At 41.2% G+C, this 20,106-nt stretch overlaps 1 long non-coding RNA gene and 1 pseudogene across 2 annotated transcripts in view; both read right to left on the bottom strand.

The window, feature by feature from the left end:
- LOC118546315 (uncharacterized) overlaps nt 1–7,295 on the bottom strand; it is a 76,287-nt gene extending 68,992 nt beyond the window's left edge. Inside the window, exons 1-2 of one of the 2 annotated variants that reach the window (XR_013449468.1) lie at nt 7,044–7,295; nt 4,062–4,136 (exon numbers count right to left, since the gene is read on the bottom strand). This is a non-coding gene — a long non-coding RNA (uncharacterized LOC118546315). The remainder of the gene's footprint in view (nt 1–4,061; nt 4,137–7,043) is intronic. The other variant, XR_004922534.2, reaches the window with a different exon arrangement.
- LOC118546318 (histo-blood group ABO system transferase 2 pseudogene) lies at nt 714–1,699 on the bottom strand (annotated as a pseudogene).
- Nucleotides 7,296–20,106: the final 12,811 nt, after the last annotated feature.

The following is a 20,106-nucleotide window of genomic DNA, read 5'->3' as shown; positions in this document are numbered from 1 at the left end:
GGATGATGACAAAGTTGTGGTGATGGATGGAGGTGGCAGGTGCAGAACAGTGAATGTACTTATTGCCACTGAATTGTACCCTGAAACGTGCTTAATGGTATCAGTTGTATGATCTATTACACCACAATACAAAAGAAGTGAGTCAGGAGGTCGGGGCCATCGCGAGTCCCAGGAGGGCCCAGGAGCAGGGAGCCTGTATCTTAGTTCTCGCTCTCACGCTCTGCCCCTTGTTGGTGACTGAGCTCACAGTAGGTATCAGTAAATGCTTGCTAAGACACAGTGCAGGCAGATGGTCCAGAGAGAGTGCACAAGTGCAAACCCACTGGTGGGCACTGAGGAATCCCAAGGGGACGCGCAGCCAGACAGAGCGAGTGCCCACATTTCAAAAACACCAGTGCAGAAATAGCCATTTAAGACCAAGGCAGGAACCATAAATAACCCAGAGGGCTCCATGCTCCTGGAGGCCAAGCTAGCGGCCACAGCCAAGGCCTCTGGTGGTCAGGGGACTGGGGTTCTGAGAGGTGGCTCGGCGCACCCCTGACCCTGAAGCCCCATGGCCGCGGTGAGGTGTAAGGACTGGGAGGGAAGACCCGGCCAGGGCCCGTTCTGGCTCCATGGCTGCTACAGGGCTGCTCCCAGCCCCACCAGGCGGTGTCTATTTAGAACCAGGGAGAAAACCTTTTCCCTCAATTGTTCTTTTTAAAGATGGTTGCTCAGCATTGACACAGAAAAATATCCGACATAAAACTGGAGCCGTTCACAGCTGCAAATGTCCCAGAAGTGATCAAAACGCACCAACCACAGAGAGTACCTTGTGCCCCCAGGCAAGTCTCCTGTGTGTGGGTGTGGCTGGGGGCCCTGGACATGCCCAGGTGGGCAGTGCTGGGCTCCACAGTCTCCCTCAAGGGGACAGAAGTAGGAACCTGCTCTGACAGCTCCTGGTGATTCTTGGGCACAGCCACAAATCTCATCTTCTTCGTGACTGGGGCCAGCCCAGCAGCCTCAGGTCCCGCAGGTCCTCCAGGGACAGCATCTTGGTGGGCTTGTGGTCCAGCAGGTAGCTGTTCAGGTGGCTCTTATCGTGCCACACAGCCTCGATCCCATTGGCCCCATCGGCCACCATCTCCTAGTGACAGGCCGAGGTCAGTCGGTGAACCTCCACCATCAACACCCCAAAAAAGACCCCCATGTACTAAAGGTCACCCTGGTCCCTGGGGATGTGGGCCTGGGACTGAGGCCAGTGCTCGTAGCTGAAGTCTTCGCACACCACACCATAGAAACCGGGGTGCAGGGTGCCGAAGAGGGGGGATGGGGTCCCCATGCTCATGTGGTTGCCCAACTTCATGCCCACGTGTGCACACACCAGGTCGACCACCTCATGGAGGAGGCCCTGCTCGCAGAAGCGGCTCATCATCACCTTGTGCTGCATGGATACATCCTGCCAGCATGGGGTGCTGGGGACCTCGAGGACCACCACCCTCAGGCCCTCCTGGAGGGGCACACGGCCCAGCAGCCAGCTGGTCGGTGAAGACGTAGTAGGTGACCCTGTGTCTACCATGAGGACCACCACCCTCCGGCCCGCCCGGAGGGGCACATGGGGCCCGGCAGCCAGCTGATGGGAGAAGACCTAGTAGGTGACCCTGTGTCTCACCGTGAAGTGCTTCTCCACCGTCTGCAGGAACAGCTCCAGGAAAACCATGTATCCACAGGGACAGGGGACAGGGCTGGAGGAGGGTCACTGCCAGAGGCAGGACCCCAAAACTCAGGCCGAGAACGTGTGCACCTTCTTCAAGGGGGCAGGCCCTGGGCCGCTTTAAGTAACAGCCACCCTGGCCTGTCCTGAGCGAGTCTGCCGGTTGGGCCTCCCTACCCTCCGCTCCCAGAGATGGGGGCCATCAGCACTCCATCTTACAAAGGGAGCCTGAGGCTTCAGAGGCTAGAAACCCATGCAGCCCCACAGTTAGCATGCTGGAGCCAAGAACACTCCCCCTGTGCTGAGCTCCCGGGCAAACCCTGCAGGTGCCCTCCCCTGGCTGACCCGCTGCAGGTTCTGTCCCCATCTGCCAGGAGTGGAGTACCTTTGGGCACAGCCCTCGTCTCTATGCCCTACAGACTGGGTAGAAGCAGCAGGGCTGACCACCTGCCCACTTTGCTTTGAGTGGGCTGTCACTGGTCCCCAACGGAGTTGTCTCTGCCCCCTATAGGGTCCTCGCTTGAAGGCTACTAGGCCTCTTGCTGACAACGTCCTCAGTAAACCACTAGTATTTCTAGGAGGGGCCACCTTCGAACTCCCCCAGATCAGGAATCAGGTACAGCCCGGGGGCAGAAAAGGAGAAAGAGAACTCCTAAAAGAAGAGGGGGCTTGCTTAGGCCCCAGTCTTGAATCCAAGGTTATAAACTTCTGGGTCAAGGTCTACATCTTCCCGGCCCTAAGAAGTTGGAAGTCTTGTCCAACCACCTCACCTGGCTGGTCCCCCTTTGAGGGGATGACCTGCTCCCCAAAGTGGGGACAGCAGCTCCCCCATCATCAGCAAGTGTGGTCAGCCCCTCTGAGACTGATTTTTTTGCTCCAGCACTAGGTCTACTTCCCTGTGCCTGCCCTATACCTGGCAGGTTAGTAAACTGCTCACAAAGGGAAGGCAGGCACTACATTTAAATAGGGGACAAGCACACTCAGCCAGCAGACATGAGTCAGGTCACCAGAGGGCAAGTCCAGGCCCAGCCAATGGGGGAGAAGCCAGACATGATGCAAGGGGAGAGAAGAGTGCTCCTGGCAGAGGGCACAGCGAATGCAAATACTTGAAGTCAGGCCCGAGGCACATGTGGGATGACCACACACCTGGGTGGACCACAGAAGGGGGGCCTGTGGTGGGAGAGGTGAGGCTGGAGAAGACAGGCAGGGAGGGAGCAGACCACAGAGAGGTTCATAGGTTATGTTCCAAAAAGATCACTCTGATTACTAGAGGAGACTGGGCTCTGTGTAGTGGAGGACAAGGAGACCCTAACCCTAAAACCTAACCCTAACCCAACCATAACCCTAACCCCTAACCCTCTAACCTCTAATCTCTAACCCCTAACCCTTTGTCTTTAACTCTAACTTTAACCTTAACTCTTTACCCTTAATTTTGTTCCTCACCCTGAAAATATATCTATCCCTACCCCTCTAGCCCCAATCTCTGGATAATCCTTTCTGTAGTCCCAGCCAATGCTCTTTAAACCACGAACACCAACTCCAATTAAATCATCACAAAATCACCAAAATACATTCCTATATCTTTTATAAAACAGATGTATGAAACCTCACCAGAATAACTGCTATATGAAACCAAGAGGACATAAATGTATTGTGCACCATAAGTGTGTCTCTTAACCAAAACTTCAAAGTTTATTCAGTATAGTGAATCCAAGCAATGTTATACGCCACAATATTTTTTTACATAAAAACATGTGATTATGTTTATTGATGCAAAAAGTTTCTAAACAAAATCCAAAGTCAGTTCATGATTAAACACTCAAGAAAGTAGGAATAAAGGGTAATTTGTTCAATATACCTACAGCAAAGATCATGCTCAATTTTGAAGATTGACAACTCTACTCTGAAATCACAAACAAAGCCAGGATTCTGGCTTTCACCTCTTGCTCAATAATTGTATTGAAATTTCCACCCAGAAAAATGAGACAAGAAAAAAGGCATCCACATGTGAAAGGAAACAGTTGAACTGTGTCTATTCAGAAACCAGAGATGATAACATCTTATATCGAAAGCTTCCTAAAGAATTAACAAAAAACGATTACAGCTAGTCACCTAATTCAGCAAAATTACAGGGCAAAATATCAATACATAAAATCTGTCTTATCTGTATACACTAGCAATGAATCATCCAAAAAGGAATTTAAGAAAACAATTCCACTTTCAGTAACATCAACATTGACAAGATACTTAGGAATAAATGCAATTAAGGTACAAGTCTTGCACACTGAAAATTACAAAACACTGCTGATTGAAATTAAAGAAAACCTAAATAACTGTGAAGACAACCTATGGTGAGGAAAAGACATACCGTTGATAAGGCGGCAATAGTACACAATGCGATGTGCAGATTCAATGTTGTTCCCAGGAAAATTCATGGAGGCCTCTGGAAGGAAACACATAAGCTAATCCTAAGGTTGTATGGAAAATCAGGGACCACAAGATAGCCAAAACTATCTTGAAAAAGAAAATCAAAGATGGAAGCTCATACTTCCCGATTTCAAATCTTAATACAAAGCAACAGTAAATAAAACATTATGATCATATGTATCATATGTATGATCATACATATTATATGTATGACCATAATGTTTTATGATACTGTCCTAAAGGTATGCATACAGATCAGTGGGATTTAATTGATAGCCCAGAAATAAACCCCTTCATCTATGGTCAATTGAATTTTGACGAGGCTGGACAACATTACATTAAGGAGAGAATGGTCTTTTCAATGAAGGGTGCTAGACAATTGGCTATCCACGTGCAGAGGAAAGAAAGTGGGTCCTTACCTCACACTACATATCAACATTAACTCAAAATAAGTTAAAGGCTTAAATGTAAGAGGTAAAACTATAAACTCTAGAAGAAATAAATGGGGATAAATCTTCATGACCTTGGATTTAGCAATGCTTTCAGATCTGACACCAAATCACAAGTGAGGAAAGAAAACAGAGAAATTTAATTTCCTTGAAATTAAAAACTTTTGCACATCAAAAAGACAGCCCACGGAGGGGCGCCTGGGTGGCTCAGTCGTTAAGCGTCTGCCTTCGGCTCAGGTCATGATCCCAGGGTCCTGGGATCGAGCCCCGCATCGGGGTCCCTGCTCCATGGGAAGCCTGCTTCTCCCTCTCCCACTCTCCGTGCTTGTGTTCTCTCTCTCGCTGTGTCTCTCTCTGTCAAATAAATAAATAAAAAATCTTAAAAAAAAAAAAAAAAAAGACAGCCCACGGAATAGAAGAAAATATTGCAAATTATTTAACTGGCAAGAGTCTGTTATCCAAAATATATAAAGTACTTTTACAACTCATCAACAAAGGACAGCAAAATTTTAAAAATGGACAAGGGACTTGGATAGACCCTTCTCCAGAGGAGACATAAAAATGATCAATTACACATGAAAAGATGTTAAACATTAGTCATTATGAAAGGCAGCTTTAAACCACAGTGACATACCCTTTTACACTAAAATCACTATAATCAAGAAAACTGAAAATAACAAATGTTGGTAAGGATGTTGAAAAACTGGAACCTTTAACCTTGTTTGGGAAATGTACAATGGTGGTGAAGCCTGTGTGTAAAATAGTTTGCATTTCCTCAAAAAGACAAAAATAGAATTGTCATCAGTTCAACCATTCTACTCCTGGATATATACCCCAAAGAACTGAAAACAGTTGTTCAAAGAAAACCAACAACGTGTACACTAATATTCATAGCAGCATTTTTCACAATAACCAAAAGGTGGATGCAACCCAAGTGTCCATCAACAAATGAATGGATACACAAAACGGGGTAGGTCCATAAATGGCAATACTGTTCTGCCATATAAAGGAATAAAGTAAAATGGTGCATCTGTGGAAAACAATATGGTGGCTCTTCAAAAAATTTAACACAGAATTCTGCTTCAGCATATGCACCCAAAAGAATTGAAAGCAAAGACTTGAGCAGATATTCATGTGCCATTATTCAGAGCAACATTTTTCAAAATAGCCAAAAGGAGGAAGCAATCCAAGCACCCACTAACAGATGAATGGATAAACAAAATGTGGTATATACACAATGGGACACGATTCAGACTTAAAAACGAGGAGAGCTCTGACACAGGCTACAACACGGATTGAACCTGGAAGTCATTACGCTGAGTGAAATCAGCCAGTCACAGAAGGACAGATACTGTGTGATCCCCCTTATATGAAGCATCCAGAGACGGAAACTAGAATGTGGCTGCAGGGGCCGAGGGGAAAGGAGAATGGGGAGTTGGTGTCTCATGCATACAGAGTCCCCCTCGGGGAGAAGGAAAAAGTGCTGGAGAATGATGTACCACCGTGGGAACTCAGCTAAGGCCAGAGAACTGTGCACCTGAAATGTTCCCAACTTCCTCCTCCTTCTCCAAGAAATAATGTCCCTTTCCTTTGTTTCTTGCACTTACCTGCGACGTGCCTGTAGCTTGCATGTCCCAGACTGCAAATCTCTGCTATTCCCAATTAACCCATTCTTGCTGATAAAATAACCGGCAGTTTTAGTTTACGGTTAACAGAACTAATAAATTCAGTAAACTTGCCGGATACAAAACCAATATACAAAAATCAGTTGCATTTCTATACGCCAGAGGGGGAAAGACAAATTCAGAGAGCGATCTCATCTACACCTGCATCAAAAAGAACACTATACCTGGGAATAAATTTAACCAAGGAGGTGACGGACCTGTTCTCTGACACACACACACACACACACACACACCTGGGAATAAATTTAACCAAGGAGGTGACGGACCTGTTCTCTGACACACACACACACACACACACACACACCCGTGAGACACTGAAGACAGACATCGAGGGAGACACACGGAGACGGGAAGACACTCTGCTCAGGGAAGAGCGGACACCGTGAAAACACCTACTCTCCCCAAAGCCGTCTGCAGAGTCAGTGCCATCACTACCAACCTTCCCGCGCGGTCTTCACAGACACCGAACCAACAACCCTGAAGCGGGTGTGGACGCGGGGAGGACCCGGCAGGGCTGAGGCGGCGGGAGCACGAACACGGCGGCGGGAGGCCGCCCCCTGACTGCAGACTGCCGGAGGAGCCCCAGGAACCGAATCCAGGCGCGCATAAACACAGACGCGTGGGCCGCCGAGCAGCTCCGAGTCCCGAGAGGGGAGACCCGACAGCCCCGCGCACAGCACCGCACACAAAGCCACGGAAACCCCGCGGTCTGTGCACCCGCCCTTCCTCCGCTGGGTCCTGTGAGCACGGACCCCCTCAGCAGTCCCCGCTCAGACGGCTTCTCCTCACCTTCTCCTCCCACGCCGGGTCCTGAGGAGGCCGGGCTCCTGTCCCTGTGGACACCGCCCCGTGTCCTCTACAAGCCTCCGCAGCGGGTCCTGTGGGTATGGACGCGGACCCACATCCTCCTCAGAGGGTCCTGAGGAGGCCGGGCTCCTGTCCTTGTGGACACCGCCCCGTGTCCTCTAGAAGCTTCCACAGCGGGTCCTGTGTGTATGGACGCGGACCCACATCCTCCTCAGAGGTCCTGAGGAGGCCGGGTTACTGGCAGAAGGGACGCGCATGCCCCCCACGGGTCGGGGAGCTGGGCTCGGGCGCCCCCTGCGGGCGGTGGGGGCAGTGCAAGATGCGGTGGACTCAGTTCAGTGGAGGCACCTGTCCCCTCCCGGGGTCCAGCTGAATCCATTAAATTTTGGAAATTCACACTAAAATCGAGCCCATTATCCCCTGACATCTCCAGAAACAGGAAAAATTAATTGGAAGCTATATGGAATTAAATGAAATGCAAATACAAACTTTACAACTTCTACCAAAATTCATTCAAAATTGTAGATAAATTTAAAATGCAAAACCATCAAAACACCAAAAAGAAGACATAAAGGAAAATCTATATGACCTTGGGTTTGGTGAGGAGTTTTAACACACAACACCAAAAGCCAATCCATAAGAGAAGAAATTTGATAACGTGAACTTCCTAAAATTAAAACTTCTACTCTGTGAAAGACCTTGCTCAGAAAACTAAAGACAATCCACATGCTGGGAGAAAATATCCACAAAACACATACCTGGTAAAGGATTTGTGTTCAAAATAGACAAAAACTGTCAGAACTCAACAAAAAGGAAATAACCTAATCAATAATGGGTAAATATCTGAACAGAAACCTGGACAAAGAAGACATACAAATACAAAATAAGCATACAAAAACATGCTCAACATCCTCTATCATTAGGAAATTACAAATTTAAACAACAGTGAGATGGTGCTGCACACCTGTTAGAAATGCTAAACTCCAAAAAATGAGATAACCGATTGTTGGAAGGTGAGGAATGACAGGAATGCTCCTTCCCACTGGGGAAGTGCTCCCTGCGGCCACTGTGGAAACCAGCTTGGCAGGTTTTTTTTAAGTTAAATAAGTCTCACCTTAATAGCTAACAATCACACTTCCAGTATTTAGACAACTGCTTTGAAAAACTGTTTCCAAACAAAAATTAGCACGCAGTTATGCACAGCAGCTCTATTCATATTGGCTAAACACTTAAAGAAATCAGGATGTCCTTCAATAGATGAATCCATAAGCAAACTGGGGTGCATCCAGGTGAAGGAAGCAGAATAAGCCACCCTAAATATACTTCTCTGGCGCCAGGGTTATTTGAGACTCATCAATTTTAAGGAACAGCAGACATGGAGAATCTCTGAAAACTGAGCAGAGGTTGCCATTTGGTGAGTGAAATGGATACTTACAAAGGAAAGCTCCATTTGTCAGGGTGTCTCCCTCTCTGTACCAGGAACAGAAGAATGACTAAATCTCAACACACTCTTACCAAAGGAGAAGGCAAGGACTTAAATCTGCATAACAGCCATACCCTCCTTTACTGTGCTTGGCCTGGTCATGTCCCTTAATTGGCCTTCCCACTGACCGAAATCTTTGTGTCTTTAGCTGAAGGTGGCATTTAGGCCGAGGGCTGGGCCACTTTGAGGAGTTACTCCATTTTCTTGGGTATCTCCCATGTAAACAGGATGTATGCATGTTATTAAACTTCTGTTTGTTTTTCTCCTGTTAATTTTGTCAGCAATAAAAAGGAATGAACCCCATACAAAGACATGGATGAATCTTATATGTATTATGCTAAGTGAAAGAATCCATTCTGAAGACTCCATTTATAGGTCATTCTGGAAAAAGCAAAACTACGGAGTTGATGAAAGGATCAGGTGGTGCAGGTCTGAGTATTCCCCATGATACTTTCATGCTGGATACCTGTCACTGTGCATTTGTCAAAACCCAACATCTTCACATCCCAAAAAGTAAATCGTAATCTACTAAAATTAAGTTATTTAGGATGTGGGAGTGTCACAGGATGATGTCGGGATCAAGGCCAGGGAGCACTGAATGTGCCACTTTGTCATATTGATTATGTTAAATAAAAATTACTTAAGAGACAGTCTCTGCAATGAGGACACTCATATCCTCCTCTATCTCCCTGGAAGCAGAAAATCTATCTCCATGTGAAGATGTCCCTGTAGCAGGAGGTAAAGAGACTTTGACATCTCCAGAGATGAGAAATTTAGAGCCCAAAAAATTGTATAAACAACACTTGGTACTTTTTTTTTTTTTAAGATATTATTTATTTATTTGACAGAGAGAGACACACAGCGAGAGAGGGAACACAAGCAGGGGGAGTGGCAGAGGGAGAAGCAGGCTTCCTGCTGAGCAGGGACCCTGATGTGGGGCTCGATCCCAGGACCCTGGGATCATGACCTGAGCCGAAGGCAGACGCTTAACGACTGAGCCACCCAGGTGCCCCTACACTTGGTACTTTTTACTAATTTACTACCCTAGCCCAAATTCTGTTTAGAACTCCTTACTAATTGCAGTTCCCAAGGTTGTTTCCTTTCTGCTCTGAATTCCTCACAGTTTTACTTTTTCTTTACCAAAAAACAAACGAAGGAAAAAACCTGCCATCTTTGTCATTTCTTTGGGTCTCAATTTCTTTATTGGACCTCTGTGCGCATGTAATTATACTCTGGTTTTTTTCTTCTCCTGTTAATCTGTCTCATTTCAATTTAATCCTTATTCCAGCTGGAAGAAACTTTGAGGAAAATTTCTTCCTCCCTTTCAGTGGAATACAGAATGTGACAAATAATCTAACTGTATTATAAATGTATGAAAAAAAGTCCTACTGTCACATGGGTGGCAAGATGTGCTGACCTAAGTAATTTTGGAAATGAATGGAATTTATAGACTAAAGGAAAACTGTACTGTAGGTACACAGTGGACTCTATTTGACAAAGTTCTTTCCCATCAGGGTGGTAGCTAACAGCTCTGAAAATCCTCATTCGTAATCTGGAACGGAGCAATGAATTAAATACATGGCATGTGGTGGGAGCCAGTTTGTCACTGTTGGAGTAGAAAGTTACAAATCAGCAAAGAGAAAAGATCACAATCTCCACATGGTGACAGACCAGGATGGAGACATAAGTATAAACTCAGTCTTTTTTTTTTTTTTTTAAAGATTTTATTTATTTGACAGACACAGTGAGAGAGGGAACACAAGCAGGGGGAGTGGGAGAGGGAGAAGCAGGCTTCCATCTTTGTGGGGTTTTTTCTTGGTACCTCCTTACTTTCTGTTACTTCAAGATTATCCTGGCTCCTATACTTACTGTCTCAGTCCTGGTGCCAGCAATTTCTTCAAAGAACCCTGGCTCCTTTTATTAGAGAATGGTATTAAAGTCTCACCTGTGGGAACTGAATGTACCCAGTGGGCAATGCAAGGCAATACATGCATATATTCCAACCTATGTAAACACACCTAGTTAAAGATTTGTATGTGGAATTGTCTGTATCCATATTAAGCTAAAGACTGAGTTTTGGGGTGCCTGGGTGGCTCAGTCATTAAGCATCTGCCTTCAGCTCAGGTCGTGATCCCAGGGTCCTGGGATCGAGCCCCGCATCGGGCTCCCTGCTCTGCGGGAAGCCTGCTTCTCCCTCTCCCACTCCCCCTGCTTGTGTTCCCTCTCTCGCTGTGTGTCTCTCTCTGTCAAATAAATAAATAAAATCTTTAAAATAGGTAAGTAAATAAATAACTCAGTTACATTTTTTTAAAAGATTTTATTTAACAGAGAGAGAGAGAGAGCCACAACCCTGGACTGAAGTTGAGTCGTATTTGTTTTTTGTTTTGTTTTGTTGGTTTCTGGAGTTGAGTTCAGTGATTCATCACTTCCATACAACACCTGGTGCTCATCACAACCAGTGCTCTCCTTAATGCCCATCCCCCACCCAACCCATCCCACCCACCTCCCTCCCACAGCCCTCAGTTTGCTCTCTATCGTTAAGAGTCTCTTATGGCTTGTTTCCCTCTCTCCTTTTTTCTTTTCCCCCTTCCCATAGGTTCATCTGTGTTCTTTCTTCAATTCCACAAATGAGTGAGATCATTTGAGTAGTACTTGAAACAGTCATGACCAGGCAGACATTTCACTCTTCCACTGGAGCCCGAGACTGAGGGATAGAAAACCAGTGCTCAATCCCTGATACACACCGGACCTAGGCAAGTCCTGTCCATCCTAGAGGACCAGACAGAGGAGGAGAAGGAAGAAAGGCAGTTATGCTTAAACCTAGCACTGACCCTAGCCCTGATCCTAACCCCTGACCCCTGACCCTAAGCCTAGTCCAAAGTGGGACTGGGTCTCTCATCCTGACCCTGACCCCAACGTCCATCCCTGGCCCCACCCCCACCCTCACCCTAAACTGCATAATACCTTTTCCTCTAACTACAGCTTCAAAAGGTAGATGATTGAAGCTTTGTCTTACTATTCCTTTAAATAACTTTTTTAAAATTCATGTATTTATAAATCTGTATTTAGTTAAGCTGTAGTATAAATATATGTTGCTAAAACGTGTTTCTCAGAATTCTAATAAACGGTGAAGGAGACAGTTCAGGTTTGTGTTATCAGAAGTACTATGTGTAAATTAGTGCATCAGAGAGCTTTTGGCGCATAGCTAAATCCTTCCTTCTATTTACTTACTAAAAAGAGTTCAATAACGTATTGAGAAATTATACGTTTATTTCATGGGGGAGGGGCAATGGTATTTTTCCTGGAAAAATTAGATTCTTAGTATTATTTGTCTTTTGTATCCATCACCTTTTAAAAAATATTTGTTATTGAAAACATTTAAAACTTTGAAATTAAATTTGCAAATGTTATATGTTTATGCTTTTGTTATTTGATTCATTCATAACTCACCTAAGTAATTAAAAGTTTTTACCATATTCCTGGAAAATATTTTAGAGTTGTTGATTGTTAGATTTCCTCCTGCCCCTCCCACGTCCCTCCCCCCCATCTTTTTCCTGTAGAATTACAAATTAAACTTTTAAATCCAACCTCCTTTTTTGGTTTAGAGAAAGTATCACAATTTTTAAAAAAGGTTTTATTTATTTATTTGAGAGAGAGAGAGCACGAGCAGGGGGAGTGGCCGAGGGAGAGGGAGAAGCAGACTCTCCACTGAGCAGGGAGCCTGATGTGGGGCTAGATCCCAGGACCCTGAGATCATGACCTGAGCTGAAGGCAGATACTTAATGACTGAGCCACCCAGCCAGCCTCAAATATCTGAGCACAAACAAAATTACCAAATGCTCTATGAATTCTGTGTTTAGTAAATCTATTAACCGGAGTAACTTTAAAATTTGTATGCATTTTGTTACAGCAAATTTAATTTTTTATTTACAGTCGGTATAAGTATTTTCCATAGGGACTTCATATTCTGTACTGCTTAAATGGGTATTGGCTGTAGCTTTTTTTGTGGGGATGAATTTCAAGTCGTAATTAGTAGTCAGAAATTTTTTTAATTTTACTTTTTTTTGCCTACAGTATAGACTTTTGTTGTTGTTGTTGTTTGGATAGTGAGTCATTAAATCTTAAGCTCAGATAATTAACTTTTTGAGTCTTAAGAGGCTTTCTGTGTATGGGATGGTATCAGCCTATGTACAATGAATTTAATAAATTTCAGTATTATAAGATTTTTTTGCACATTTTGAGCTCCGTAAAGTGTGAATCAACTGTTCCAGATTTTCTTTCTCCATATTTGGAAATATAGTTTTGTAAAATCAGTGTCTTACCTTTTTGATACACTAGATAGTATTTTGTTTTGTTTTAAGGAAACAAGAAGTTTTTCCATCTTTTGTTTTTTAGGAAAGTGATTAACATTTAACTCTGTTTACATTTTTTATCACTGTTATCCAATGCCCATTTTATGTTACTTTGTAAGTAAGCTTACATGTCACAAAATAAGTATCTGTTTATGTAATCTACATGTACCTATTTTACTATCTAGCCCAGTCATTTAACATTATGCTGAGATTTACCACTGCGGGGGGGAAGAATAATCACTATTCACCAAGGATTTTTAAACATGTGCATGTTTAATAAATTAGCATTATGAGGATATACTTTGGGTTAATAGGATTATCATGGTTTTTCCCCAAAAGAAACATAAATAATGACTTTAATTATGATTTTAGTGTATTTCTTATGGAATGCACTCATAAAAAGGACTTCAAGAAATTGTGGATAGTGAATCATATATTTCTCTAATAAAAATTTAAATTGTATGGTATTTTTTAATAAAGTCTTTACACTAATTGATATTTAATATGGATGAAAGTTGTGCAGATTCACATAAATTAAAAAATTATGATAAATGCTAAATATTTTATGTAAATAGTTTTTCAAGAAACAGTTGTAAAAATGTGTATATTAAATGTCTGTAACATGGAGTTTGTGGTATTTTCAACTTAGTATTCATTATTCTTTGTTTTATGTGTCTGTAAAGATTGTACTACGATGCCTTTTCACACCACAATTTGCTATTATGGGTCTTTACTTTGTCTTTAACTGAATAAGAACTTTCTTCTGATTTTGATTGAGTATAATTTACTATTTTATGATTTCCAAGATGATGTTGTTCATATTATCCCTATAATGTCTACATATTAAATTTTTAATATAACTTAAGAAAAAGGAATTTTTAGAGAGATTCAGTTGTAATTTTCACATTTCATGCAATTGAAAACATTTATTCTAGGATTTGGAATATTATAGAAGATGAAGGATGAAAAAAGATGGTATGACATAATTGTATTTGTGAAATTACAGAAATTTTGTCCATTAATTTTAAAGCATTGTTGTCATTTTAGTACTCTCTTAGCAGTTAGGCATTTGATCCTTTAAAACTTGATTTGCTCTGAAAATTATGTACAATGTTTTGTAATAATCTTCTTTATCCAGTGCCTTTAACCTTGATTCCATATGTTTGTAGCCTCAGTTATCCTTCCTTCCACTATACCCCATGATGTTTTCATAGCCTAGACATCAGTTTCTTTTTAAAAAATATCAATTTGATCATGTCAAGAGGTAACAAGACAAGTAGAGTTGCCTATGGAAGCCAGGCTTCTTAATTAACTAACAATGTTTCCTGGATGTCTACCATGTGCCAAGTGTTTTCAGCCCCTAAATATACAGTTGTGACCCTGTCAGATGAAGCCCTAGCCATTCCCAGCATTTTGTCTAGATGGGGTGGAGTTGAGAACCTAATTAAAATAGAGATACAGAGAAAGAGGCATTTAAGAATAATAAAATTAACTAGTACTTGAGTTTGTGTGAAGATAAGGTAGTAATTATTGATTTGAGATAAGCAACTGACAATATGTTAGAAAGGTTAAAAATAATACTTTGCTGCATTGTGACCTCTATTTGACTTTTGAGTTCAGGTAACAATTATAGATGGAATAAAAAAGCCTTACTTTTTCACTTTCCTTGCTGGTAAAGGTATATTTATTTTTAAATGCTCATTTAGAGTAGAGATTTATCATAACATTACTGTGAAAAACACCCCTCTACATGTTCACAGGCAAATTAGTGCACATTTTTAAAGTTGTATTTTACAATTTAGTATAAATATTTTCGGCCTCAATCTTATCTTCATAATCACTGATATTTTAAATTTGGCAACGAATATGAAATTACTTTCTGACTTGTAAAATGATTGTATTGTTATTTAAAATGCTTATTAACATCTTAAGTTGGAGTCTCCATTTTTTTTTTTTTGATGCTTAAATTCTTATCACTTATTTTGATAGCGTTTAGTAAGAGGAAATAATATTCATGTGATTAAACAAATAAAAATATACTTTGAAGAGTTTTTTTAATTGTTAAACTTTGTCATCATGAGATTAACTTTTGGCCTGGTGTTCAGTTAATATGTACTAACAAATGTAATTATGGGGTGAAATAGTCTTAAGTATGAAGTGTAATGTACCTGCATATAAATGAAAATGGCACACACAGACACTGTGCTATAGGGAGCTGTACCAGAAGATTTATGGGGCATGTGAAATTGCACCTAAAATTGTGTTATAAGTGACTGTGCTAAATTTATTTTACTTGATAAATAAATGTATTTACTCTAATCAAACTTACTTTGGTTTAGATGTCTAAACAATGTCCCTCTTTTGAAAATGTATTTGTGATGTCTACTATTGATGGGGGATATTATTGGACTGCAGGGGGTTCATGTGTTTATTTTATAGTCTGCTAGGATATACTGATTTTGTAAGTGATATTTAGATAATTCTAGTCACTGTATATTTGACAACCTTTTAAAATGTTTTACATTAGAACTTTTCTTCATTAATTGAAATATGCTACCAAACCCATGGTAGTTTAAAAATAGCTTACTTAGGGCGCCTGGGTGGCTCAGATGGTTAAGCATCTGCCTTCGGCTCAGGTCATGATCTCAGGGTCCTGGGATCAAGTCCCGCATCGGGCTCCCTGCTCCTTGGGAGCCTGCTTCTCCTTCTGCCTCTCTCTCTCTCTCGCTGTCTCTCATGAATAAATAAATAAAATCTAAAAAATAAAAATAAAAAAAAAATAAAAATAGCTTACTTATTCAACAAATATTTGAGTGCATGCTGTGTACCAGAAACTACAGGAATAATTAGGGTTTCACAAATTATTAAGACAGAGTATTAACAAAAAGAAGCATATGCACTGCAAGTGAAAAGGTATGTAAACAATTTTGCATGAATATTTATTTTTCTATTGTGTGGACTAAAATCTTTGGAATCAACCTTATAAGAGGAATGGACTATAGGAGAAACAAATTGACTTGGGTGTGAAAATATATACTATAATTGTAGTTTTGCATGTATGTGAAATTTCATGAATGAGCTACTTCATCGGTGGCCAAATTATTCTTTTCATTGATTAATCAGAAAGAGAGGGTATTATTGAACACCTACCCTATTTGGCTTTGGAGATTTTGAAAAGCAGCATGAAACAGTAACTATCGTCCAGATATGTATTGTCTGGTAGAAAGAAAAAACTATGTAAATGTGGGATAAAATGTTACTGGAGCTGTGATTGATACTTATCAGTACCCAGCAGGGCTGTGAAAGGGGAGTCAGTTCTGATACCATACAGGAGAAGGAAGAGGGCATGTGATTCGTAGCCTCATAGCAATGAGTCAAGGCTCCCGGGGCTGGTGGTACTCCTCTCCTATGCCTGAGACTAGGTACTGTGTACTGCACGAGGAAAAGTACTATGTGCGGTAGTTTCTTCTTTTGTGAAGCCTGGCTTCCTAACTGCTTAGAATAACTGGGAATCGCACTGCCACAGTCTCCTAGTTATAGCTAAGTGTAAGAACTAAATACAAGCTGAAATGAAATAATATGCAAAAAAATAATAGTAATAACATTTAAATCACAGTGAAAATAATCACTTGAGGATTTTGTTAAAAATACAGATTCAGATTCAGCAAGCCTGGATAAGGTCTATGATACTCCTGGCCCGGGGACCACACTTTGAGTTGCAAGATTTTCAAAAAGTCCTTTGGGGGTTTAGTGTGCAATAGAACTTGGATCACTTTGATTGAAACAACCAGAGCTGTTTGAAAGCCCGGGGAGTGAATGGTGAAAGAAAAGAATGTGAGAAAATACAACCAGCAGGTAATACCGGGCATTTTCAATCGGAAGAAAAGTTCATCAGCTATGTCAGGCCATTAAACCTTCCTCCTACAGGTCTTCAGAGTCCTGTAATAATAGACTTGTCTTTTTTCTATTATATGTGCTGTTGGTCTCTGTGTGTGTGTGTGCATGCGCACACACACATGAATGATGCCCACTTTGCCAGCTGAAGAAAAGTTTTCATGTGCCTTTAATTATATTGTACTTGCTGCCTAGTACATTCTAGAGATGCTTTAGGCAGAAATGACATGGTGCAATTGGTTAAAATGAACTGTTTTAAGTCATATCTAGATGTTTCTAAGAGAAGTTAGGAAGGTCTTCACAGTTGTTATTTATTAAGCTAATATAATTTGGGATAGGCACAAAGAAGATGATGAATGTGGAAGCATCATACGGATATTTGTTAGTCTATAGAAGAATAAACAGTATCACCTCATACATTTTGAAGACTGTAAGCTTAAGGTAAACAGGCTTCATTTATAGCTTATAGGGCTTGGATCCAGTTCCAATAATATCCTTGTTTTTGTAAATTTGTAAATAAACATGTTTCAAGCTTGTTTGAGTCAGGTTTGCTATTATTGCCAAATCCAGAGTCAGTGTGGGAGGGTATGGGAAGAGGGCATGATTTGGGGGGCCACAGTGCAATCAACCATATGCTCCAATCTCGGGCCAGCTCATGTAGGGCAGCAAATATTGAGTCTTAGCTTTTCATGGTCCATGGTTTCTTCAGGCAGCAAGGTCAGATCAAGTGAGACAACATGGATACTAATTCTGCTGATCAGAACAGAGGCATCAGGGCAAGCAGCATATGCAAATTTTAAATATCTTTTATTGTCTCTCTTTTTATCTTACCCAGGTCTCCACCCCTCACCTCTTGTGGGTAGAAGCCATTGGGCAGTCTCCCAGTGCTGCCATCTTCCATCTGCAGTACTATGTTATACTCCAGGGAGTGGTTTCTTATCCTAAGCAAACTTGTCTTATTCATGAGCTTCCTTGGTGAAGACTTGAATGTCAGTTGATTTTCTTCCAAGTGTGTACCAACTGCTATGTTTCCATGACCAAAAAAAAAATGATGCAAAAAAGTATTTTCTATTACATATTATCGTTACCAGTTCACCAGTGGATGTTAAAACTATTGTTTTAATTGAACTAGTAGTTTTGGTTCAGTTTTTAGGAGCAGGAGCTACTTCATTCTAAAATACTATTTGAACCTGAATATGCTGTTTTATTGTTAGGTTAGCTGGATTTTAGTGTTTGTAAATTGGAATTTCACGTTAATTTATTAATTGTCATTTTCTCTCTACTCTATTTTTCTATTAGTAGTATATACAACACAAGTGGGGGTGAAAATTCTTAGGAAGAATGTATGTTTACTTCATAAGTCCACTTTCCTCCGCTTGATCCCATGACCCTGAGATCATGACCTGAGCAGAAACCAGGAGTAGGACGCTGAAGCGATTGAGCCACCTAGGTGCCCCTCCTGGAATTTTTAATAGTTACTGTATCTGAGTCTTTATTAAAAACATGTGCTATCTATCTACTGCAGATCTTAAACATAACAGCACTGGCCAGTTTTCAGTCTTTGTTTTTTCCCTCTTTCCTAGCGGTATCTATAAATAGAAGAACAGAGATTTAGTTTCACTAAAATGAATTATGATGACCACTCTTTGACAAGCACAGTTGGCCATGGGAGCTTTAGTACCATTTTCCCCCTTTATGTTACTGATGTCAAGCCCATTTAATCCTCACAAAATCTTTATGTGAAAGTTTTATTTCAAATGGACAGATTAGGAAAAGGCAAATGGAGATTAAGTAACTTGTCCAAGTTCAGAGTTTATTATGAGGGGTTCCACTTTGATCTAAGAGGCTGAGGTGCTCAACTACCACACAGAATTGGCTTGCTTCCCAAAGCTTTGGCTTCCCTGATGAGGGATATCTGGATTGGTAACAGTATGCTGCACCATGTGCTATCTTTGTAGGAAAAGACATCTATGATTGAATTAAATGCTGAAAATATTATCCAAATTTAAAATGTGGGTTTATGGGCTCTTACTCTTCACGGAGAAATCTGCATGTTGAAGATATTAAAAGGCCAAAGCTAAAAATCGGGTTGTTTCTATTCATCCAAGTGTACAATGTAACCCAGGAACAAAGATTTTAAATATGTACTTAAATATATAGGTTAGTTAGTTATTTGCAGCATTATGATGGTTTTCTGATGTTGTAAGGCAATCTTGAAAGGACACAGATTAAAGGAGTAGAAGTATCATGGTGGAATCATGTTCAGATTATACACATGAATTTAAAATTTTAACTTGCAGCTAAACAGGAAGATTCCTTATGAATATATAGACAAAGTATATGAATGCTCTCAAGATAGTACCATGTACGGAAAATTTTATCTTTATCTTTTTCTTTTTACAGTTTTATTAAGTGTAATTCAAGATTTGTTAATAAATTTGTGATTTAACTTTGTGAGCTATCACCACAATCCAGTTTTATAATTTTTCCATCACCCCCAAGTGGTCCCTCAAGCCCGTTTGCACTTTTCACAATTCTTAACAGGCCTGCAAGAGGAACACACAGACACACACACACACACACACACAATCATTTACTGCTTCAAAAGAAAGGAAAATCACCTAGTACCACCTAGTGCTGTTTGAGTAGAGAGCAAGTTGATATTGGAGTTACCGAATGCCTCAGATTCAAGATCCCCTTAACCGGTTCACTAAATCAGCTACAAGTATTTAAGGTTTATAACTGAAACTCATCTTGCAAATATTCACAAGCTTATCTTGAAAGTATTCACAAACTCAAAATATTAACAAGATCCTTAGTAGATAAATTTTTAGAACTTTAATTTTAAAAACGAATGATACCCTTTCTTCAAAAGAGAGTTTACTTGGGGCCTCAATATGTTTTGTTGATAAATGCTTAACAGCTTTGTTGGAGGTAGAGAAGGGAGGGCAGGATCCTAGCCTACTTGCTCCCTGACCTGATGCAATTAACTATGCAAAGAAAATACTGGAGAAATACCCAAATATAGAAAGAGTGGTTATCTCCAGGATTGGAAAATGAGTGAATTTTTCCTTTTGATTTTATTTTTCTCCTGAGTATGTATTTATAATTGAAAAACCTCTAATAAGCTCAATTTTCAAAAGTGAACATCGAATTTCAAAATATTGCAAAAATGCCCAGCAATGTTCCTGAAAAACATGAATTTTCCATGATTATTCCCTTTCTTTTCTTATTGGTGGCAGTAAGTGTATCATTTACAGGGGAAAATTGAGGGCAGTGGTCAGCTAGGGGCTCCTGCCTCAGCCTCCCAGTATGA

The sequence above is a fragment of the Halichoerus grypus genome, chromosome 7, assembly GCF_964656455.1.
Source record: "Halichoerus grypus chromosome 7, mHalGry1.hap1.1, whole genome shotgun sequence".
NCBI lineage: Eukaryota > Metazoa > Chordata > Mammalia > Carnivora > Phocidae > Halichoerus > Halichoerus grypus.
The sequence above is the reverse complement of the archived record's forward strand: the minus strand, read 5'-3'. Positions and strand labels throughout refer to the sequence as shown.